Here is a 22493-nt window from a genome sequence, read left to right as displayed (position 1 = left end):
CCCTCCCCCAGGCTGCTTAATATTCCATTCTATAGTTGAACCATAATTTAACCAATTTCTTGTCAATGTACAACGTTTTATTGATATAAGTAGTGCTTAGTAAATAGCCTTATATATAATGTCATTTCATTATAACTTGGACAACATTTTATTGATATAAGTAGTGCTTAGTAAATAGCCTTATATATATAATGTTATTTCACCTTTGTTTACATAGGTTTACTGGATAATATCCATAGAAGTGGAATTGCTGGGTCAAAGGATGTGAGCATTTGTCATTTTGGTAGTTAGAGCCACATTCATCTTAACAGAAAAGAGGAATATAATTATATTCCTCCATCAATGAATAAGAACATTTATTTCCCCATGGTTAAGTACAGGTTTGTTTTTTTTGTTTTTTTTTTTGTCTTTTTGCCTTTTCTAGGGCTGCTCCCTCGGCACATGGAGGTTCCCAGGCTAGGGGTCTAATTGGAGTTGTAGCCACGGGCCTGTGCAATGAGGGATCCGAGCCACGTCTTTGACCTACAACACAGCTCACGGCAATGCCGGATCCTTAACCCACTGAGCAAGGCCAGGGACTGAACCCGCAACCTCATGGTTCCTAGTCGGATTCGTTAACCACTGCGCCACGACCAGAACTCCAATGCTAGGGTTCTGGAACCCTGTAAAATCATAAGTAAAAATTTGTATGTATGTATGTATGGCTCTGTCTTTTTCTGGGGACAAGGGCCACAGTTTTCATTACATTCTTTAAAAAGTTCTGTGATTCAAGATAGGGTTAAAAACCATTGTCTGGCATTTAGTTGTTTCAAATTAGAACATGTTGCTTTGTCTGGCATTTCTCTTTTACAGAAGTATTTGAGCATAAGCATGTAAGTAATTATTACAGATGTTTTTTGGAAAGTTATTGTGTAGGAGAATGGACTAAATGTAATATTTTTCCCTTCATTCCCTGGGAGGCCATTTTTTTTGTTTTGTTCCGTTTTTGCTTTTTAGGGCTGCACCTAAAAAGCATAGGCATATGGCGGTTCCCCAGCTAGGGGCTGAATTGGAGCTGTCGCTGCCGGCCTATGCCACAGCCACAACATGGGATCTGAGCCTCATCTGCAACCTACACCACAGCTCATGGCAATGCTGGATCCTTAACCCACTGAGTGAGGCCAAGGATTGCACCAGAGTCTTCATGGATACAAGTTGAGTTCATTACCACTGAGCCATGATGGAAACTCCTAGAACAAAATTTTCGTTGTGGGCTGTCCTTACAGAACTTTTTACAGAGACATTTGCTATAATGGGATTCTGCTATTAATAACAAACCTTGGATTACAATGAATTTCTAATATCTGGTCTATGTTATTTTTGTCATTTATTTTATTTTATTTTGTTTTTTAAAGGACAGTCTGACTTAAGTTCCAGAATGAGGGCACACTGCTTTGAAAAGAACTGTCTCAGCAGAGAACGCAAGTGTGTGCATAATATATTATTTCCAGAAAATACCAAAGGCACAAACGTAACCCCCACTCTGCCTTCTTCTTCCCTTTGATGCCACTCGCTATCCCGGGCTGGGAGTTTCCTTAATCCAGCTGATGTGGGGAATGTCATAGGGCTCCATGAGAGTATCCTGGTGTCTGTTGAAGTCCTCTACTCTCTGCCTGTGGGTTTTGGATGCTTTCTTCAGAATCCCTTCCATTTGCCATTTCTCCTGCATCTTTTCGAAGGCTGCCTGGGCCAGGGCCTGCTTGTCCAGGCCGCACTGCTTCTCCTCTTCGTTCTTTCCACTCATACCCATGGCTTCCAGGACTTTCACCTTGTCTTTGTCCTTGTTTTTTTTTTTTTCTTCCGCTTGGTCACTCTGAGCTCTGCCACACCTTTCAGCCTCAGGGGCCCCCTTTGGACCTGCTCTTAGGCTTCCATCTGGTCTGTGGTATTGATTTCAGATAATATTCAGATTATTTGGAGGCTATGATAAGTTAAATATGCACACCACTAGGAAAGTAATAAAACAGAAATAATAGCTAACGATCCCTTAGGGAAGATAAAAGGAATATTTAAAAAATATTTTCTCAGAGTTCCCGTCATGGCTCAGTGGTTAACGAATCCGACTAGGAACCATGAGGTTGTGGGTTCGATCCCTGGCCTCGCTCAGTGGGTTAAGGATCCAGCATTGCCGTGAGCTGTGGTGTAGGTTGCAGACACGGCTCGGATTCCGCGTTGCTGTGGCTCTGGTGTAGGCTGGCGGCTACAGCTCCGATTGGACCCCTAGCCTGGGAACCTCCATATGCTGTGGGAGCAGCCCAAGAAATGGCAAAAAGACAAAGAAACAACAACAAACAAAAATCTTCTCTCGGAGTTCCCATTGTGGTGTGGTGGAAATGAGTCTGATTAGTATCCATAAGGGTGGGGTTTGATCCCTGGGCTCACTCAATGGATGGGGATCTGGCATTGCTGTGCGCTGTGAAATAGGTTGCAGATGTGGCTCAGATCTGGCATGGCCGTGACTGTGGCCAGCAGCTGTAGCTCCGGTTAGACCCCTAAAAGAAAAAAAAAAAAAAGGGAATACAATTTACTAGCATTAAGTAGTATAAATATAAAATATTCCTCAAGAACAGAATAGAGAATATTCCTTAGAGTTCTTTATAATAGAAGTTATGTTGGGAGTTCCTGTTGTGGCTCAGCAGGTCAAAACCCGATTAGGATCCATGAGGATGAGGGTTCAATCCCTGGTCTCGCTCAGTGGGTTAAGGATCTGGTGTTGCTGTGAGCTGTGGTGTAGGTCGCAGACTCGGCTCGGATGTGGTGATGCTGTGGCTGTGGTGTAGGTCGACAGCTGAAACTCCAGTTCAACCCCTGGCCTGGACTTCCCTATGCCTCAGGTGCTGCTTCCCCCCCCCCCCAAAAAAAAAGTATTGTTGTATTCCCATTTCATTAATGAGCACACCTATTATGTAATAGATACTGTGCTAGGGATATAGTATATAGTAGTGAATAAAAGATTATCTCTTCCCTCATGGAGTTTATAATCTAGTGGAGACTGAAGGAAGAAATAAATTTAGAGTACTGAGTTCCCAGCCTTAATTTAGCATTTTTGACTTAGATGAATGGTTCAAAGTGTATTCCTGACATTTTATAGGGTGATTAAAACTGATTGACTTGATTGGTTTCACGTTAAGGGTGGTTCATTCCTATCTTCCCATTGAGCACCAAATTTATTTCCAGCACTATTTTACCCACCTTCCCATTATATAATATTATTATTATTATTAATTTTTAAAAAAGTAGTTGCTGACTTTGATTGATTGATTGTCTTTTTAGGGCCGCACCCATGGCACATGGAGGTTCGCAGGCTAGGGCTCAATCAGAACTGCAGCTGCCAGCCTTCACCACAGCTCATGGCAACTCTGGATCCTCAACCCACTGAGCAAGGCCAGGGATCAAACCTGTGTCCTCATGGATCCTAGTCAGATTTGTTTCCACTGTGCCATGACGGGAACTCCAATTATATGATATTATTTTATGTAATCCTTGCAATATCCCTAAGGTGGGTGGTTTTTCCTTTTTTTTTTTATCACAGATGAGAAGACCAGAGCTCATAGAGCTTAAGTGATTTGCGTAGTTTCATACAGTGGTTCAGTGATTGAGTCCTACACCAATCTGACTTTAAAGTGTCGGTACCAGCTGTTCTCAGTCTTTTTTCTCTTGGTCACACCCCGGGCCATCCCATTCTTTCCCATTCAGGAAATGCAAGTAAGTGAGATTAATTTTATAGTGCTAAGTTGGAATCTTTTTTATTTTTTTTCAAAAGTAAATCACTCAGAAGGAAAAACAAACTGTTTAGTGATATAATTTATGATACTCCTCACAGCTGATAATGTCAAGACACTGGTTTTAAAGGGGTTTGTTGTAATACACTTTAATCGAAGTCACAGCTTATTTAAATTTCAGTGTTAGTTTAACTGTGAACCATGAGCCATGTGCCTTGGGAAATAATGTGCTTTAGGGGCATGAGTAACAGGAACCTAGCTTCAGTGTCTTCACGTGAGTTGTACCAAATGTACTACCATCCTTGACAGGCTAATATGATAAATGGCAGAACTGGAATTTAGACTAACCAATATATTGAGCTCTGCAACAGCAGTTTTGTAATACAGTTTCCTGTAGTTGATGGCAATGGTTTTTTTTTTTTTTTTTTTGCTATTTCTTGGGCCGCTCCCTCGGCATATGGAGGTTCCCAGGCTAGGGGTCCAATCGGAGCTGTAGCCACAGGCCCACGCCAGAGCCACAGCAACGCGGGATCTGAGCCGCGTCTGCAACCTACACCACAGCTCACGGCAACGCCGGATCATTAACCCACTGAGCAAGGGCAGGGACCGAACCCGCAGCCTCATGGTTCCTAGTTGGATTCGTGAACCACTGCGCCACGACGGGAACTCCGCAATGGGTTTGTTTCTTATAGATTAATGATCTCTTCAAAACAGCAAATGCCAGGAACCTTAAACTTATCGGTTATCAAACTTGCTTTTTTTGTTTGTTTTTTTAAATTTTATTGCCCCACCTGCAGCATAGGGAAGTTCCTTGGCCAGGGATTGAATCTGAGCCACAGCTTTGACCCACACGGACGCTGCAGCAATGCTGAATCCTTTACCCGATGTGCTAGGCTGAGGATCATACCCACAGTAAGGTTATGTACCTCTTGGATATTTTCATTATGGATTATGTTGATCTTTTTATTTTGTTCTTATGACCATTTCTTTTGTGTTAACTTTACTATGACTATGCCCCAGGATTTTTTTTTTTTTTTAATCTTTTTGCCATTTTCTTGGGCCACTCCCACGGCATGCGGAGGTTCCCAGGCTAGGGGTCCAATCGGAGCTGTAGCCGCCAGCCTACACCAGAGCCACAGCAACGCGGAATCCGAGCCGAGTCTTCGGCCTACCACAGCTCACGGCAACGCCAGATCCTTAACCCACTGAGCAAGGCCAGGGGTCGAACCTGCAACCTCGTGGTTCCTAATCGGATTCGTTAACCACTGTGCCATGACGGGAACGCTAATGCCCCAGGATTTTGTATAGAGCTTCTTCCCTTTTCAGTCTGTAAATATTGAATTTATAGTTTTAAATCAATAAAAAAAAATTTTTTTTAGCATAAAGAGTAAGGTTAAAGGCTAAATTGTAAGCTTTATAATAAGATATATAGGAGTTCCCATTGTGGCTTAGTGGTAACGAACCCAACTAGTATCCATGAGAACCTAGGTTTAATCCCTGGCTCTACTCAGTGGGTTAAGGATCCATCATTGCCATAAGCTGTGGCAGCTGCACCTCTGACTCAACCCCTAGCCTGGGAACTTTGATATGCCCCAGATGTGGCCCTAAAAAAAAAAAGAAAAAAAAAGAAAATTAGAGGGTGAAAACAGTAACCTCATCTTTTCCATAGATGATCAAGAAGCTCTGGAGGGCTGGATTATGTTTGACACTTTTCTGTATCCACCAAAATAGCAGTCCAGGCCCATGATTTTAAGTACTTCTTTTCCTTTTTTTTTTTTTTTTTTTTTAAAGGGCTGCACTTGTGGCATGTGGAAGTTCCCAGGCTAGGGATCATATCAGAGCTACAGCTGCTGGCCTACACCACAGCCACAGCAACTCGGGGTCTGAGCCGCATCTGTGATCTACACCACAGCTCATGGCAGTGCCCCATCCCTGATCCAGTGAGTGAGGCCAGGGATTGAACCTGCATCCTCACGGATACTAGTCGGATTCGTTTCTGCTGCACCATGACAGGAACTCCCTAAGTACTTCTCGTATTAAGCAAAATTGCACTGGATTGTTGTGGGTTTTTTTTTTTTTTTTTAGACAGTTTTATTGATACATAATTCACAAAGCATAGAGTTTACTCAGTTAACGCATACAGTTTAGGAATTTCCACTGTGGCACACAACAGGATTGTCGTCATCTCTGGAGTGCTGGAATGCTGGTTTGATCCCTGGCCTAGCACAGTGGTTTGAGGTTGTGGTGTTGTGGCAGCTGTGGTATAGGTCACAGCTGTGGCTTGGATCTGATCTCTGGACTGGGAACTCCATGTGCTCTGCGGCAGCCAAAAAAATATATGTATTTTTACACACACACACACACACATATATATGTATACACACACACATACATATGTGTATGGCTATGTGTGTATAACTCATATGTTATACAATTCATTGGCTCCAAGTATATCTATAGAATTGTGAGACCATTACCACAATTTTGTACATTTTCATCACATCAAAAAAACAAACCCTTACCCCTTAGCTGTCACCCTAAAAACCCCTATCTCTTTCAGTTCTAGGCACCTATTTGTCTACTTTTTGTCTCTATTGATTTTGCCTATTCTGAACTTTTCCTATAAATGGAATCACAGAATATGTGGTCCTCTATGACGGGCTTCTTTCACTTAGCATCATTTTTTAAGGTTCATTCATGTACCAGAACTTTTTCCAAAATGGCGGCACCATCTTACCTCTCCACCAACAGTGTATGAGGTTTAAACTTTCTCCATATCCTTGCCAGCATGTTATTATCTCTTTATGGTTATATGTGCCCGATCTTGAGTGAATATATATGTTTCCATAGGCAGGTTGTTCAGGAGAAAAGACAGTTAAAGGATTTCTTGTTGTTCTTATTATTGAGCTTGTTTGCCTGGAAATAAAATGTTATTATATTACATGGTTAGGATTTTGCATGGTTGAGATACTACTAAAAATCATTGATATTAGCTGAGGATTTTCTTTTTTCTTGTCTTTTTTTTTTTTGGCTTTCTGTCTTTTCTAGGGCTGCACCCCCGGCATGTGGAGGTTCCCAGGCTAGGGGTCAAATCAGAGCTGTTGCTGCCGGCCTAGGCCACAGCCACAGCAATGCCAGATCCGAGCTGCATCTGCAACCTACGCCACAGATCACGGCAATGTGGATCCTTAACCCACTGAACGAGGCCAGGGATTGAACCTGCAACCTCATGGTTCCTAATGGGATTCGTTAACCACTGAGCCACGACGGGAACTCCTAGCTGAGGATTTTCTTGACAGTGTACTGTAATATTTTACTTGCTTGCCAAAACACAAAGTCATTCGTTTAAAATTAGCCTGGAGTTCCCGACGTGGCTCAGCAGTTAACGAGTCTGACTAGCATCCATAAGGATGCAGGTTTGATCCTGGCCTTGCTCAGTGGGTTGAGGATTTGGTGTTGCTGTGAGCTGTGGTGTAGGTCACAGACCCCTCTCGGATCCTGCTTTTCTGTGGCTATGGTGTAGGCCGGCAGCTACAGCTCTGGTTCAACCCCTAGCCTGGGAACCTCCATATGCCGAGGGTGCAGCCCTAAAAAAAAAAAGCAAAATTAGCCTATTGGTTTGACTCTGCTAAGGTGTGAAAAATCAGTGCTTCTAATGACTGAAAAAAGTGTAGTTTTTTTTTTTTTGTCTTTTTGCCATTTTTGGGCCGCTCCTGCGGCATATGGAGGTTCCCAGGCTAGGGGACAAATCGGAGCAGTAGCTGCCAGCCTACGCCAGGGCCACAGCAACGCAGGATCTGATCTGCGTCTGCGACCTACACCACAGCTGACAGCAACTCCGGATCCTCAACCCACCGAGCAAGGCCAGAGATCGAACCTGCAACCTCATGGTTCCTAGTCAGATTTGTTAACCATTGAGCCACAACAGGAACTCTGACCCACCCTTAGTTTTAATTCTCCATTAGGTCTAGTCTTTAATGGTAATTTGACCCTTTTGTCAGCTATGCTCCTTTATACTTTAGTTGTTACTGCTGTTCTCAATCCTTTTGTGCCTTTTTTTTTTATGGCTGCACCCAGGGCATATGGAAGTTCAGGGATTGACGGGAACTCCCAAAGTTGGATTCCCAACCCACTGCACCACAGTGGGAACTCTCTCAATACCTTTTAAGATGCCAATTTATTTTTTATTTATTTATTTTTGCTTCTTAGGGCTGCACCTGTGGCTATGTAAGTACCCAGGCTAGGGGTCAAATTGGAGCTATAGCTGCCGGCCTATGCCACAGACACAGCAATGTGGGATCTGAGCCGTATCTGCTTTTACCACAGGTTAACCACTGTCCGACGCTTAACCCACTGAGCGAGGTCAGGGATTGAGCCTGCATCCTCATGAATACTAGTTGGGTTTATAACCAGCTGAGCCACAATGGGAATTCCCTTTTTTTCCTTTTTTTTTGGCTGTGCCTGCAGCATGTGGAAGTTCCCTGGACAAGGGATCTAACCCTCGCCATAGCTGAGATCTGAGCTGCTGCAGTTACAACATCAGGTCCTTAACCCACTGTGCCACAGGGGAACTCCCAGTAGCTCATAGTTTGAAGCTGGGTGACTTAGGTCCAGATCCTGGCTCTACTTCTTGCCAGCTGTTTAACCTTTGGGAGTTCACCAAACTTCTCTTCCAGTTTCCTTAGCTATAAATGAAACTGCCAATAGCTATCAATATCAGGTTGTCATTGGTTTGCTAGGGCTAGCATAACACAGATTCAGTGGCTTAAACAACAGAAATTTATTTTCTTACATTTCTGGAAGCTAGAAGTTCAAGATCAGGATGTCGTTAGGTTTCTTTTAAGGCTTTCTCTCCTTAACTTGCAGAAGAGCCACCTTCTGGTTATGTCCTTGTATGGTCTTTTCTCTATGCATGTGTGTGTGGTGTTTCTGTGTCCCAATTTACACTTTGTATAAAGACATCAGTCATATTGGATTAGGGTCCGCACTAATGACCCATTTTAACTTAATTACTTCTTCAAAGGTCCTGTATCCAGATACTTTCTGAGGTCTTAGGGATTAGGGCTTCAACATATAAATTTGAGGAAGATACAGCTCAACTTAAGTCCATAACAAGTTGTAAGGAGGATTAAATGTGCTAATATAGAATATCTGGCCCATGTTAACTAGCACTACCTAAGGATTGTTTACCATTATTATTACATAACTACAGCAAATAGGTATATAGTACATATAAATAATAAAAAACTAAATAACATAAAAGATTTAGCAATAACTATAGATTCAAAGGAAGTTGCAAAAAAACGTACAGAGGGGTTTCATGCACCCCTTTTCTCCCAGTGTGAGCACCTCATATAATTATTGTACAGTATTAAAACCAGGAAATTGACATTAAAATCCACAGAACTCATTCAGATTTCATGTTATACATGCATCATTTGTGTGTGTACGTATTTCTTTTTTCTTTCTTTCTTTTTTTTTGTCTTTTGTCTTTTTTGTTGTTGTTGCTATTTCTTGGGCTGCTCCCGCGGCATATGGAGGTTCCCAGGCTAGGGGTTGAATCGGAGCTGTAGCCACCGGCCTACGCCAGAGCCACAGCAACGCGGGATCTGAGCCGCGTCTGCAACCTACACCACAGCTCATGGCAACGCCGGATCGTTAACCCACTGAGCAAGGGCAGGGACCGAACCCGCAACCTCATGGTTCCTAGTCGGATTCGTTAACCACTGCGCCACGACGGGAACTCCTGTACGTATTTCTATGCAATTTTATTGCTTGCGTAGCTTCTTGTATCCACCACCACAGTCAAGATGCAGAACAGCTCCATTGCAAGACTCCTGCTGCTCTTTTGTAGCCACCCCCCCAAAAAACCCTAACACCTAACAACTACGAATCTGTTTTTAACCTCTATAACGTCATCATTTCAAGAAACATGTGTATTTTACATATATAAAAAATCATACAGTAGGAGTTCCCATTGTGGCTCAGAGGTAATGAACCCAACTAGTATCCAGGAGGATACAGGTTTGATCCCTGGCCTTGCTCTGTGGGTTAGGATCCAGCATTGGCATGAGCTGTGGTGTAGGTCACAGATGAAGCTCAGATCCTATGTTGCTGAGGCTATGGCATAGACTGGCAGCTGCAGCTCCAATTCCACCACTAGTCAGGGAACTTCCATATGCCGTAAGTGTGGCTCTAAAAAGCAAAAAAACAAAACAAAACAAAATAACAGCAAAAAAGAAAAAACATACAGTATATAATCTTTTGAGATTAGCTTTTTTCTTTTCTTTTCTTCGTCTTCTTTTTTGTCTTTTTAGGGCTGTACCCATGGCACTTGGAGGTTCCCCGGCTAGGGGTTGAATCCAAGCTGTAGCTGTTGGCCTACGCTGTAGCCACAGCAACACAGGATCTGAGCTGTGCCTGCAACCTACACCACAGCTCATGGCAACTCTAGATCCTTGACCCACTGAGCGAGGCCAGGGATTGAACCCGCATCCTCATGGATACTGGTTGGGTTCGTTAACTTCTGAGCCATGACAGGAACTCAGGGATTAGCTTTTTTCACTTGGCATAATTTCCTTAAAGTCTTTCCAAGTCAAAACATATGTAAGTAGTTCATCCCTCTCTATTGCTGAGTAGTATTCCATGATATGGATACATCACAATTTGAAGGCTAATTGGTTTGTTTGCAGCTTTTGGTTATCATGAATAAAGCAACTGTGAACATTTGGGTGCAGTTTTTTGCATGAACATTATTTTTCTGGAACAAATGTGCAATAGTATAATTGTTGGGTCATATGATAAAAGAAAACTGTCAAAGTATTTTCCTATTTGGCAGTATGTTTTTAATATTCTCACCAGCAGTGTATGAATGATTCCATTTTTTTAATGTAACTTGTCAGCACTTAGTCTTGTCACTAATTTTTTTTAACTTTTTTTTTTGTCTTTTTTAGGCCTGCACCCATGGCATATAGAGGTTCCCAGGCTAGGGGTTGAATTGGAGCTACAGCTGCTGGCTACACCACAGCCACTGCAATGCCGGATCACTGTGTGAGGTCAGGAATCGAACCTGCGTCCTCATGCATACTAGTCAGATTCATTTCTGCTGAGGCACGACGGGGACGCTTTTTTTTTTAAACATTCTGATGTGTAATGAAATCTTACTTTAGTTTGAATCTGTATTGCCCTAATGGCTAATGATGTTGAACATCTTTTCTTATGCTTATTAGCCATTTTTTTACCCTCTTCAGAGAAATGTCAGTTCACCTCTTTTGCCAGTTTCTAATTGGATTAAAAAAAGAGCCTGTTGAGTTTTGAGTTCTTTGGATAGTCTAGTTTCAAGTCCTTTGTCAGATATGTGGTTTGCAAATATTTTCTTCTAGTCCCTGATTTGTCTCTTCATTCTATTTATAGGGTCTTTTTTTTTTTTTTTTGTCTTTTTGCTATTTCTTGGGCCACTCCCACTGCATATGGAGGTTCCCAGGCTAGGGGTCTAATCGGAGCTGTAGCCACCGGCCTACACCAGAGCCACAGCAACGCGGGATCCGAGCCGCGTCTGCAACCTACACCACAGCTTACGGCAATGCTGGATCGTTAACCCACTGAGCAAGGGCAGGGATCGAACCCGCAACCTCATGGTTCCTAATCGGATTCGTTAACCACTGCGCCATGACAGGAACTCCTATAGGGTATTTTGTAGAGTAAGTTTTTAATTTTGATGAAGTTCCACTTATTAGTTTTTCCTTTTATGGATCAAGCTTTGGATATCATAATTAAGAGCTCTTCATCTAGTCCTGGGTTCTGAAGTTTTTCTCCCTTCTTTTTTTTCTTAAAGTGTTTTTGTTTTGTGTTTTACATTTAAGTTCTTGATCTGGTTTGAGTTACTTTGTAAAACTAAGGTAAAAGCTTAAATCGAGTTTCATATTTTGCCTGTGGATATCTAATTGCTTCAGCACCGTTTGTTGAAAAGACCATTGAATTGCTTTTGCACTTTTGTCAAAAATCCATTGGGCCTACTTGTGTGGGTCTGTTTTTATCAATTGTGAGAATCAAATGTGCAGGCCATAGAAGTGCAGAATGCCCAGGCCATAGAAGTGTTGTGTAAATGTGGGCTGTTACTACAATTGCAAATAAATAAAAACTTTTAGGGAGTTCCTGTTGTGGCTCAGCGGTAACGAACCCAACTAGTATCTCTGAGGAGGTGGGTTCGATCCATGACCTTGCTCAGTGGGTTAATGATCTGGCATTTGCTGTGAGCTGTGGTTTAGGTCGCAGATGTGGCTCAGATCTGGCGTTGCAGTGGCTGTGGCATGAGCCAACAGCTGCAGCTCCAGTTTTTCCCCTAGTTTGGGAACTTCCATATGCCTTGGGTACAGCCCTAAAAAAAGACCAAAAAACCCTCCAACTTAAAAAAAAAAAAAAAAAGCATTTAATTGGAGTTCCTGCTGTGGCACAGTGGTTTAAGAATCCTGCTCTGGTTTGGGTAGCTGTGGAGGCTTGGGTTCGATCCCTGGCCTCTCAGTGGGTTAAGGATCCGGTGTTGCCGTGAGCTGTGGTGCAGGTTGCAGACACGGCTTGGATTTCATGTTGCTGTGGCATAGGCTGGCAGCTGTAGCTCCGATTAGACCCCTAGCCTGGGAAGCTCCATATGCCACGGGTTCCGCCCAAAAAGACAAAAAAAAAAAAAAAAGAAAAACATTTGGTTAGACAGCAATAGCTCTCTCAACTTTGTAATTTAAAAATAACAATCTGCTGTATAGCACAGGGAACTGTATCTAGTTACTTGTGATGTAGCATGATGGAAGATAATGTAAGAAAAAGAATATATGTATATATATATATATATACACATACATATGTATGACTGGGTCACTATTGCTATACAGAAGAAATTGACATAACATTGTAAATCAACTGTAGTAGAAAAAATAAAAATCTTAAAAATATAAAAAGCAAAAATGGGGTTTTTGGTTTTTTTTCCTGTTTTTAGGGCCTCACCTGTGTCATATGGAAGTTCCCAGGCTAGGGATCTAATCAGAGCTACAGCTGCTGGCCACAGCCACAGCACCGTGGGATCCAAGCCACGTCTTGTGACCTATACCACAGCTCATGGCAGTTCCAGATCCCTGACCCACTGTGCAAGACCAGGGATTGAACCCGCCTCCTCATGGATAGTAGTGGGTCGGATTTGTTTTCACTGTGCCACAATGGGAACTCCCAACAGTGTAGTTTTTGAAAAAAGTTTTAATTGTGGTAAAATATACATCACATCAAATTTACCATCTTCTTTTTTTGGGGGGGGGGTTGCACAAGAGGCATGTGGAAATGACAGTGCTAGATCCTTAACCTGCTGAGCCACCAGGAAAACTCCCTTGGCCCAATTTTTAATCAGGTTGTTTGTTTAGCTTTTGTTAATTTTTAGGAATTCATTGTATATTCCAAGTATAACCCCTTATCATAAGACACATTTGCAAATATTTTCTCCCATTTTGTGGAGTGCCTTTTTTACTCTATTGGCTATGTCCTTTACACAGAGGTTTTAAATTTTTTTTTTTTTTGTCTTTTTGCCATTTCTTGGGCCGCTCCCTCGGCACATGAAAGTTCCCAGGCTAGGGGTCGAATCGGAGCTGTAGCTGCTGGTCTACGCCACAGCCACAGCAACATGGAATCCAAGCTGCGTCTGTGACCTACAGCTCACGGCAATGCTGGATCCTTAACCCACTGAGCAAGGCCAGGGATGGAACCCGCAACCTCATGGTTCTTAATCGGATTCATTAACCACTGAGCCACAACGGGAACTCTGAGGTTTTAAATTTTGATGTAGTCCACTTTATCTGTTTTTTTGTTTGGTTTGGTTTGGTTGCCTGTGCTTTTGGTGTCATCCCATTTTGAATGAATTTTTGTAAGGTAATGGTCCAGCTTCTTTCTGGCTTGTGGATATCCAGTTTTTCCAAAAGTTGTTGAAAAGACTGTTCTTTCTCCGTCGAGTGGTCTTGGCACTCTGAAAATCAACAAAGGAAAGAAAATACTTTTTCGCCATGTATGTGAGGGTTTATTTCTGGACTCTATTTTCTATTCCATTTGTCTATGTGTCTATCTTTATGCCAGTTTTTGTTTTTGGTTTTTTTTTTTAATTAAAAACTTTTTTTGTTTGTTTGTTTTTAGGGCCGTGCCGATGGCACATGGAGGTTCCCAGGCCAGGGGTTGAATCAGAGCTACAGCTGCTGGTGTATGCCACAGCCACAGCAACATGGAGTCTGAGCCTTTTCTGCAACCTACACAACAGTTCAGAGCAATGCCAGATCCTTAACCGAAATGATCGAGGCCAAGGATCAAACCTGCATCCTCACGGATACTAGTCAGATTCGTTTCATCTGTGCCACAACAGGAACTCCCAGTTATACTGCTTTGATTACTGTAGCTCAAATTTTAAAATCAGGAATTGAGAAACCCAATTTTGTTCTTTTAGAAGATTGTTTTGGCTCTTTGCAGTCTTAATACAGGTTTTAATTGTAAAAACAGTAGAAGAATTACCTTGAAAAAGAACAAAACAGTGTTCTTTGGTGTTCCCTGGTGGCGTAGTGGTAAAAGGATCTGACATTGAGACTGATGTGCCTTCAGTCATTGCTGTGGCACAGGTTTGATCCCTGACCCAGGAACTTCTTTGTGCCTCTGGTGAGGCCAAAAACACACAAAAAAGAAAAAGTGTTCTTTATGGTCATTATTTTTGTTGTTTTATTCAAAGCAGTAAAAAGTGAAACAAATAAGAGATACAAGTTGTTGAAAGGAATATATACATTTATTATTTACAAATTCTATGATTTATATCTACACAATGAAGTCAAAAAGGAACAAACTGAGAGATGATTAGAAAGAATAATAGTTCATTGAGTTCCCGTCTTGGCACAGTGGAAACAAATCCGACTAGGAACCATGAGGTTGCAGGTTCAATCCCTGGCCTCACTCAGGGGGTTAAGGATCAGGCATTGTTTGTGACTGTGGTGTAGGCCGGCAGCAACAGCTTCGATTAGGCTCCCCCACCCCCCAGCCTGGGAACCTCCATATGCCACAGGTGTGGCCCTCAAAGGACAAAAAAAAAAAAAAAGAGAGAGAGAGAAAGAAAGAGTAACAGTTCAGGGAGTTCCCATCATGACTCAGCAGGTTAAGAACCCAACTAGTACCCATGAGGATGTGGGTTCAATCCCTGGCCTTGCTCAATGGGTTAAGGATACAGCGTTGCTGCAAGCTATGGTGTAGGTCACAGGTGCGGCTTGGCTCCTCTGTGGCTATGGTGTAGGCTGGAGGCTACAACTCCAATTTGACCCCTAGCCTGTGAACTTCCATATGCCACAGGTGCGGCCCTAAAAAGAAAAAAATAAAAAGAGAAAGTAACAGTTCAGTAAAGAGACTGGCTAAATAAAATACATGAAAATTATGTAGTTCCTGAATGTCAGCAGTATCAGAACAATAGAAAAAATTGAATCGTGGTTATTCTGACTTCAAATATAGGAAGATGTCACGTAGTGAATGGGAGTTAACCTTTGTAACTTAACAAACCCATAAGTTTTTATGCCTTTGAGTTTAATTTCCTCCTGGGGATAGTAATTGAGGCCAGAGTCTTGAACTGAAATTGTATAAATATGGGAATTGGGAAGGGCAAACTTTTCTGTGAACTAGTGGACTGGTAAAACTGCCCACCAGTTCAGAATTTAGGACAGAAGTGAGCCACTTGACTTTGGATTGTGGCTGTTAAAAGCCACGAGAAATGGAAACTCCCAACTTTGTGTGGAAATCCTGGGCAGGAAAACTAATGTATAAATGTTTGGAACAGATGAATGTTGTAAGGCATTGGCAGAGATGACCATTAAATTTCCCTTGGAACTGACTGCTCCTTAACCCCTGAAATGTGTAGGACTTCTCTAAAGCTGAATATGAAATCGTTCAAAATTTATAAAGGTTGTTAGTATAAAGATGCAGTAAATGTGAAAATTTACATCTGAGGGGCTGGTAATAATATACCGGAACTTAATTATCTAACATGTAGTCCATATTCAGTTTCTGCCTTTGTGTCAGTAATGTCTTTTATTTGGTTTTGCTTGGTTTTACTTAGTTTCGCTATTCAGGGACAAATCAAAGATCATACATTGAATTTAGTCATACTTTTTTTATCCTCCTTTAAGTTTTTTCTGCCTTTTTTGTTTTTTAATGATAGTGACTTTTTTCCCCCCTTCTTTTCGTGGCCATCCCGAGGCATATGGAGTTCCTGGGCCAGGGATCAGATCCAAGCTACAGTTGTGGCCTAAGCCGCAGCTGTGGCAGTGCCATATCCTTAACCCACTGTGCCGGGCTGGGGATTGAACCTGCATCCCAGCTTTTCCCAAGATGCTGCTGCTTATCCTATTGCGCCACAGTGGGAACTCTGATAGTGACATTTTTGAAAGATAACATTGTTTGTGTACAAGCCTTTGGTTAGCTTCCTTAGTAGACAATAAGCTGTTTTATAACAGTGAATGTTTGTCATTTATTGCTGCTAGTTGAAGTTAATTAATGATTTCATAATAATTTGGGATGCTGTGCTTCAGAAGAGGAAAGGGAAGATTAAATGATTCTTAATCCTTTTTTTCTTTTGGTTAGACACACATGCCCAGAGAACCACAAGGTCCCTTGTGCCTCTTGCATTGCTATTTCAGACACTACCGTGTACACCACTGTTATGTACACTTTACAGTTTATGTCATTACCAGTAATTGCTAATAAAAAATAGGTTCTTCAGTTCTCTCTTGTCTGTATTCATCACACTTACTATTTCCTTTTGAAAATGAGGGATAGGAGTTCCATTGTGGCTCAGTGGTAATGAACCCAACTAGTATCCATGAGGACTCCGGTTCGATCCCTGGCCTTGCTCATTGGGTTAAGGATGCAGTGTTGCCATGAGTTGCAGTGTAGGTCGTAGATGCTGCTTGGATCTGGCATTGCTATGGCGGTGGTGTAGGCTGTCAGCTACAGCTCGGATTTGACCCTTAGCCTGGGAGCTTCCGTATGCCATGGGTGCAGCCTAAAAAGACCAAAAAAAAAAAAAAAAAAAGAGAGAGAGAGAAAGCTAGTTGGTGGGTAAAGTGGATAATTAAAATACAGTATATGATTTTATTACTGTTCAAATAGGAAGAATGCTTCATAATGCTTACATTAAAGATAAGTCACAAACAGAATATTTAAAAATTTGTGCAGTGAGTCAATTTAAGTTATTGTAGAATTCTTATATAAATAAACCTTTTCTTCAGTTAAAACATCATGGAGTGCTATTATATCATCATAGGAATAAGGCTCTTGTTGATTTATGTCACTGGGAGTGCATGATTTGATTTTATTTCTTGTCCCTAGTTTTCCTTTTTTTTCTTTGCAGTTTCACAAGTATCTCACAGTGAAGTGCTCTAGTATATTTTGTTGATTAATTTAAAAATTGTGCTTTAAGGATAGAGTGCAAGGAATACTTAATGTACTCCATTAGGAATGTAAATTATTTCTGACTCTAAGCTTACTAACTTTTTTTTTAAACAGCTTTATTGAGATATAAGTCATATATCATACAATTCATTGGTTTTTAGAATATTCACAGATATACACAACCATCAACACAGTCTTAGAGTTTTTTTTTTTTTTTTTGTCTTTTCTAGGCATATGGAGGTTCCCAGGCTAGGGGTCTAACTGATGAGCTGTAGCCGCCCACCTACGCCAGAGCCACAGCAACACTGGATCCGAGCCACGTCTGCAACGTACATCACAGCTTACGGCATCGCCGGATCCTTCACCCAATTATGAGGCCAGGGATTGAACCCACAACCTCATGGTTCCTAGTTGGATGCATTAACCACTGAGCCACGATGGGAACTCTGTTTTTGTTTGTTTGTTTTTGAGTCTTAGAATATTTTTACCACCTCAAAAAGAAACCCCATGCCCTTTAGCTGTCACTCCCATGACCCCCCACTCCTTCCCTAAGCAACTACTGCTATACTTTATGTCTGGTTTAGATTTCCCTATTAGGGATTTTCATATGAGTGGAATCATTTGATATGTGATCTGTTGTGACTAGCTTCTTTTACTTAGCAAAATATTATTGTAGAGTTCCCTATTGTATAGTGGCGCACCAAGTTAAGGATCTGGCATTGCTGCAAGCTTTGGCTTAGGTCGAAGGTGCAGCTTGGATCTGTCATTGCTGTGGCTGTGGCAGGCCAGCAGTTGAAGCTCCGATTCAGCCTTTAGCCTGGGAACTTCTAAGCCGAGGGTGTGGCCCTAAAAAGAAAAAAAATTTATGTTGTAGCATGTTATCAGTGCTTGACTTCTTTTTTATGTCAAATAATATTCTATTGTATGGATATACCACATTATTAGTTGATAGACGTTTGAATTGTTACCACCTTTTGGCTCTTTTGAATAATGCTGCTGTAAAAATTTGTGTCCAGGTTTGCAGTATGTAAATGTTTTTTATTTCTTTTAAATTTGTACCTAGGAGTAGCATTCTGGGTCATATGTAACTCTTACTTTGCTTGAGGAACTGCCTGACTGTTTTTGAAAGCAGCTGCTCTGTTTTATGTTCCTGCCAGCAGTGTATGAGGTTACGGTTCTCTACATTCTTGTCAGCACTTCTCATTGTCGTTTTGGATCTAGGTATGAAGTGGTATCCTATTTTGGTTTTGATTTGTGTTTCCCCATTGGCTAATGATGTTGAGCTTCTTTTCATTTGTAGCTCGGCTTTAGAGAAACTGTTTAGACCTTTTGCCCATTTTTTTTTTTTTTTTGGCTGGACTCGGCGTATGGAAGTTCCTTGACCAGGGATCGAATCCAAGCCTTAGCTGCAACCTGTGCCACACAGCTGCAGCAATGCTGGATCCTTAACCCCACTGTGCCAGGCCCGGGATTGAAACTGCACCATTGCAGAGACAATGCTGGATCTTTAACCCATTGTGCCACAGCAGAAACTCCACCTTTTGCCATTTTAAATTGGGTTATCTGTTTTTTACTTCTGAATTTAAGAGTTCTTTGTATACAGCATACAAGTACTTTATCAAATATGTGATTTGCAAATGTCTTCTCCCATTTTGTGGATTGTCTTTGTTGATAGTGTCCTTTGAACCACGGATGTTTTTAACTTCGAAGAAGTCCAATTTATCTATTTTGTTGTCGTTGGCACTTAAAAAAAAAAAATTTATGGCCACACCTACAGCATATGGAATCTGGTTTAGGGATTGAGTCCCAGCTAGAGCTGTGACCTGCGCCACAGCTGCGGCAACACGAGATCCTTTAACCCACTGTGCCAGGCCAGAGATTGAACCCGCACCTTGACAGCAACCTGAGCCACTGCAGTTGGATTCTTAACCCAGTATATCACAGTGGGAACTCCTCTTGGCACTTTTGGTGTCATATCTTTTTTTTTTTTTTGCTTTTTAGGGCCACACCTGTGGCATATGGAAGTTCCTAGGCTCGGGGTCAGATGGGAGCTGTAGCTGCCGGCCTCCACCACAGCCACAGCAATGCAAGATCTGAGCCATGTCTGCAACCTACACCACAGCTCATGGCAATGCTGGATCCTTAACCCACTGAGTAAGGCCAGGGATCGAACCTGCATCTTCATGGATCCTAGTCAGGTTCGTTACCACTGAACCATGACAGGAACACCTTTGGTATCATATCTAAGAATCCTTTGCCTGGTTTGAGGTCATGAAGATTTACCCCTATGTTTTCATCTAAAATTTTTATGGTTTTAGCTGTTATATTTAAGTCCTTGACCTATTTTATTTTTTAAATCTTTTTAGGGCCAAACCCTCGGCATATGGAGGTTCCCAGGCTAGGGATCGAATCAGAGCTATAGCTGCTGCTGGCCACAGCCATAGCCACAGTAACACGGGATCCGAGCTGCATCTGCAGCCTATGCTATAGCTCATGGCAACACCGGATCCTTAACCCCCTGAGCGAGGCCAGGGATCGAACCCGCATCCTTATGGATACTAGTCAGGTTTGTTAACCACTGAGCCATGACAGAACTCCACTTTTTTTGATCGGCAAGAAATAGATTTATTAAGATAGGATGCTTGTGAGAGATTCAAACGGGCAGGCAAGGAAGCTCTGCCTCCTTGGACAATTTTGAGTTATTTTTTGCATATGGTGTGAAGTAAGGGTTTATTTTCATTGTTTTGCTTGTGGTTTTTCAGTTGTCCTAGCACCATTTGTTAAAAAGACCATTCTTTCTCCTATTAAATGGTCTTGGCTCCTTTGTCAATAATCATTTGACTATAGATTATGGATCTACCTCTGGACTCTCTAGTCCATTGATCTGTCTTTTTTGCCAGTAGTACACTGTCTTGATTAATGTTGCTTTGTAATAAGTCTTAAAGTCAGGGAATATGAATTCATCTACTTTGTTCTTTGTTAGAGTTGTTTTGTGTATTCTGGACCCTTGTAAATCCCCGTGAAATTTTAGAATCAGCTTGTCAGTTTCTACGAAGTCAGCTGGAATTCTGATGGGGATTCCATTGGATCTATAAATCAGCTAGAAGAGAACTGCCATCTTTTTTGTCTGCCTTGCGCCATACGGAGGTTCCAGGCCAGGAATCAGATCCGAGTTGCAGTTGTGACCTGCGCCACAGCTGCAGCAAGGCCAGATCCTTCATCCACTGTTCTGGACTGGGAATCGAACATGCATTTCAGGACTCCAGAGATGCTACTGATCCCATTTTGCAACAGTGGGAACTCCAAAAGAATTTTGTACTTCTTTTGTGTATTCCCAAATATTTTCCAAAGTATTTTGTTCTTTTTGATGTTAATGTGAATGGAATTGTTTTCTTAATTTCATTTTCAGATTTTTCATTGCAGGATTATAGAACAAAAATTGATTTTTGTGTATTGATTTTATATACTGTAATCTTGCTGAACTTATTAAATTCAAGTAGTAAACTAGCAGATTCTTTGGGGTTCTATATATTTGAGTATGTCATTTCAGCATGGCAGAGTTTTACTTCTTCCTTTCAAACCCGAATGTCCTGTACTTCTATTTCTTACATAATTGCCTGATGAGAACCTCTAGTATAATGTTGAGTAGATGTGAATGAGAACAAACGTCCTTGTCTTGTTTAGATCTTAGGGGGAAGTATCCAGTCTTTAACATTAATTATGTTGTAGTTTTGTTTTGTTTTGTTTTGTTTTGGTAGATGCTCTTTTATCAGGTTGAGGACGTTCCTTTTTTATCTGAAAGGTCTTTTTTTCTCTTTCTTTTCTTTCCTTCCCTCCTTCTTTCTCTCTCTCTTTCTTTCATTCTTTTTTGCTCCATTTACGGCATATGAGGGTTCCGGGGCCAGGGATCAAATCCAAGCAGCAGGTGCGACCTACACCACATTCGTGGCAACACCGAATACTTAACCCACTGCGCTGGGCTGGGAATTGAACCCATACTACTACAGTTGCCTTCATTTTTGAAATACTTATTATAAGATTCTTGGTTGACTTCTCTGCTGCACCCCACCACTTTGAATATGTTATCCTTCTGCCTTCTGGCCTCCATTGTTTTTGCTCAGAAATCAGCTATTAATCTTGTTGAGCTTCCCTTGTAAGTGATGCATTATATTTCTGCTTTCAAGATTTTCTCCTTTTCTTTCCCTTTGAGCATTTTTCCTATAATATGTCTCTTTATGGTTTTTTTTTTTATTTATCCTAATTGGAGTTCATCAAGCTTCTTATATTGGTAAGATACTGTTTTTTAAAGAATTTGAGAAATTTTCAGCCATTATTTCTTCATAGATTTTTTTTTTCCTGCTCCTTTCTTGCTTTTCTTGCCTTCTAGTGTCCCAGTTATGTGCATGGTCATGTACTTAACAGTTTTCTACATTTCTCTGAAGTTCTGTTCATTTTGTTTCTCTTTTCTTTTTTCTTTTCTTTTCTTTTTGCTTTTTAGGGCCACACTTACAGCACATGGAGGTAGTTGGTGGCCTACACTGCAGCCACAGCAACATGGGATCCGAGCTGCATCTGCACCACAGCTCACGGCAAATGCCGTATCCTTAATCCACTGAGGGATTGAACCCGAAACCTCATGGTTCCTAGCTGGATTCGTTTCTGCTGCGCCATAATAGGGACTCCTTGTTTCTATTTCCTGTTTTGCAGTTTGCATAATCTTTATTGATCTAAGATTTTCTAAAATTATTTCTTCTGCCAGTTTAGTTCTACTCTTGCCCCCCTTTAGTGCATATTTTATTTTATTTTATTTTATTTTTTTAGGGCTGCTCATGCCACATATGGAAGTTCCCAGGGTAGGGGGTGAATTGGAGCTGCAGCTGCCAGACTACATCACAGCCACACCATACGCTATCTGAGCTGTGTCTGCAACCTACACCACAGCTCATGGCAGCACTGGATCCTTAACCCACTGAGTGAGGCCAGGAATTGAACCTGCATCCTCATGGATATTAGTTGGGTTTGTTACCATAGAGCCACAACGGGAACTCCACATCTTTTATTTTCTATTGTAGTTTTCAACTCCAGAATTCCTATTTTTTGAAAAAATAAAATTTCTGGGTCTCTACTGATAGTCTTTATTTGAGGCAGCATTGTCATTCATACCTTCCTTTACTTCTTGTGGGTCCCTTAGGTGCCCTAGGATGACTGGTACTTGGTAGGACTCTCTTTTCCTGACCAACCCAGCTGTTAAAGCTCCACTAATTGTCCAGACTCTTCTCTTGTTTTCAG

At 41.6% G+C, this 22493-nt stretch overlaps 1 protein-coding gene and 1 pseudogene across 6 annotated transcripts in view; one reads left to right on the top strand and one right to left on the bottom strand.

The window, feature by feature from the left end:
• TLK2 (tousled like kinase 2) overlaps positions 1-22493 on the top strand; it is a 128213-nt gene that overhangs the window by 19356 nt on the left and 86364 nt on the right. The window lies entirely within an intron of this gene.
• LOC125115256 (protein FAM32A-like) lies at positions 1544-1914 on the bottom strand (annotated as a pseudogene).

Source organism: Phacochoerus africanus, chromosome 14 (genome assembly GCF_016906955.1).
Source record: "Phacochoerus africanus isolate WHEZ1 chromosome 14, ROS_Pafr_v1, whole genome shotgun sequence".
Lineage (NCBI taxonomy): Eukaryota > Metazoa > Chordata > Mammalia > Artiodactyla > Suidae > Phacochoerus > Phacochoerus africanus.
This window is presented reverse-complemented; position numbering and strand designations above follow the sequence as displayed.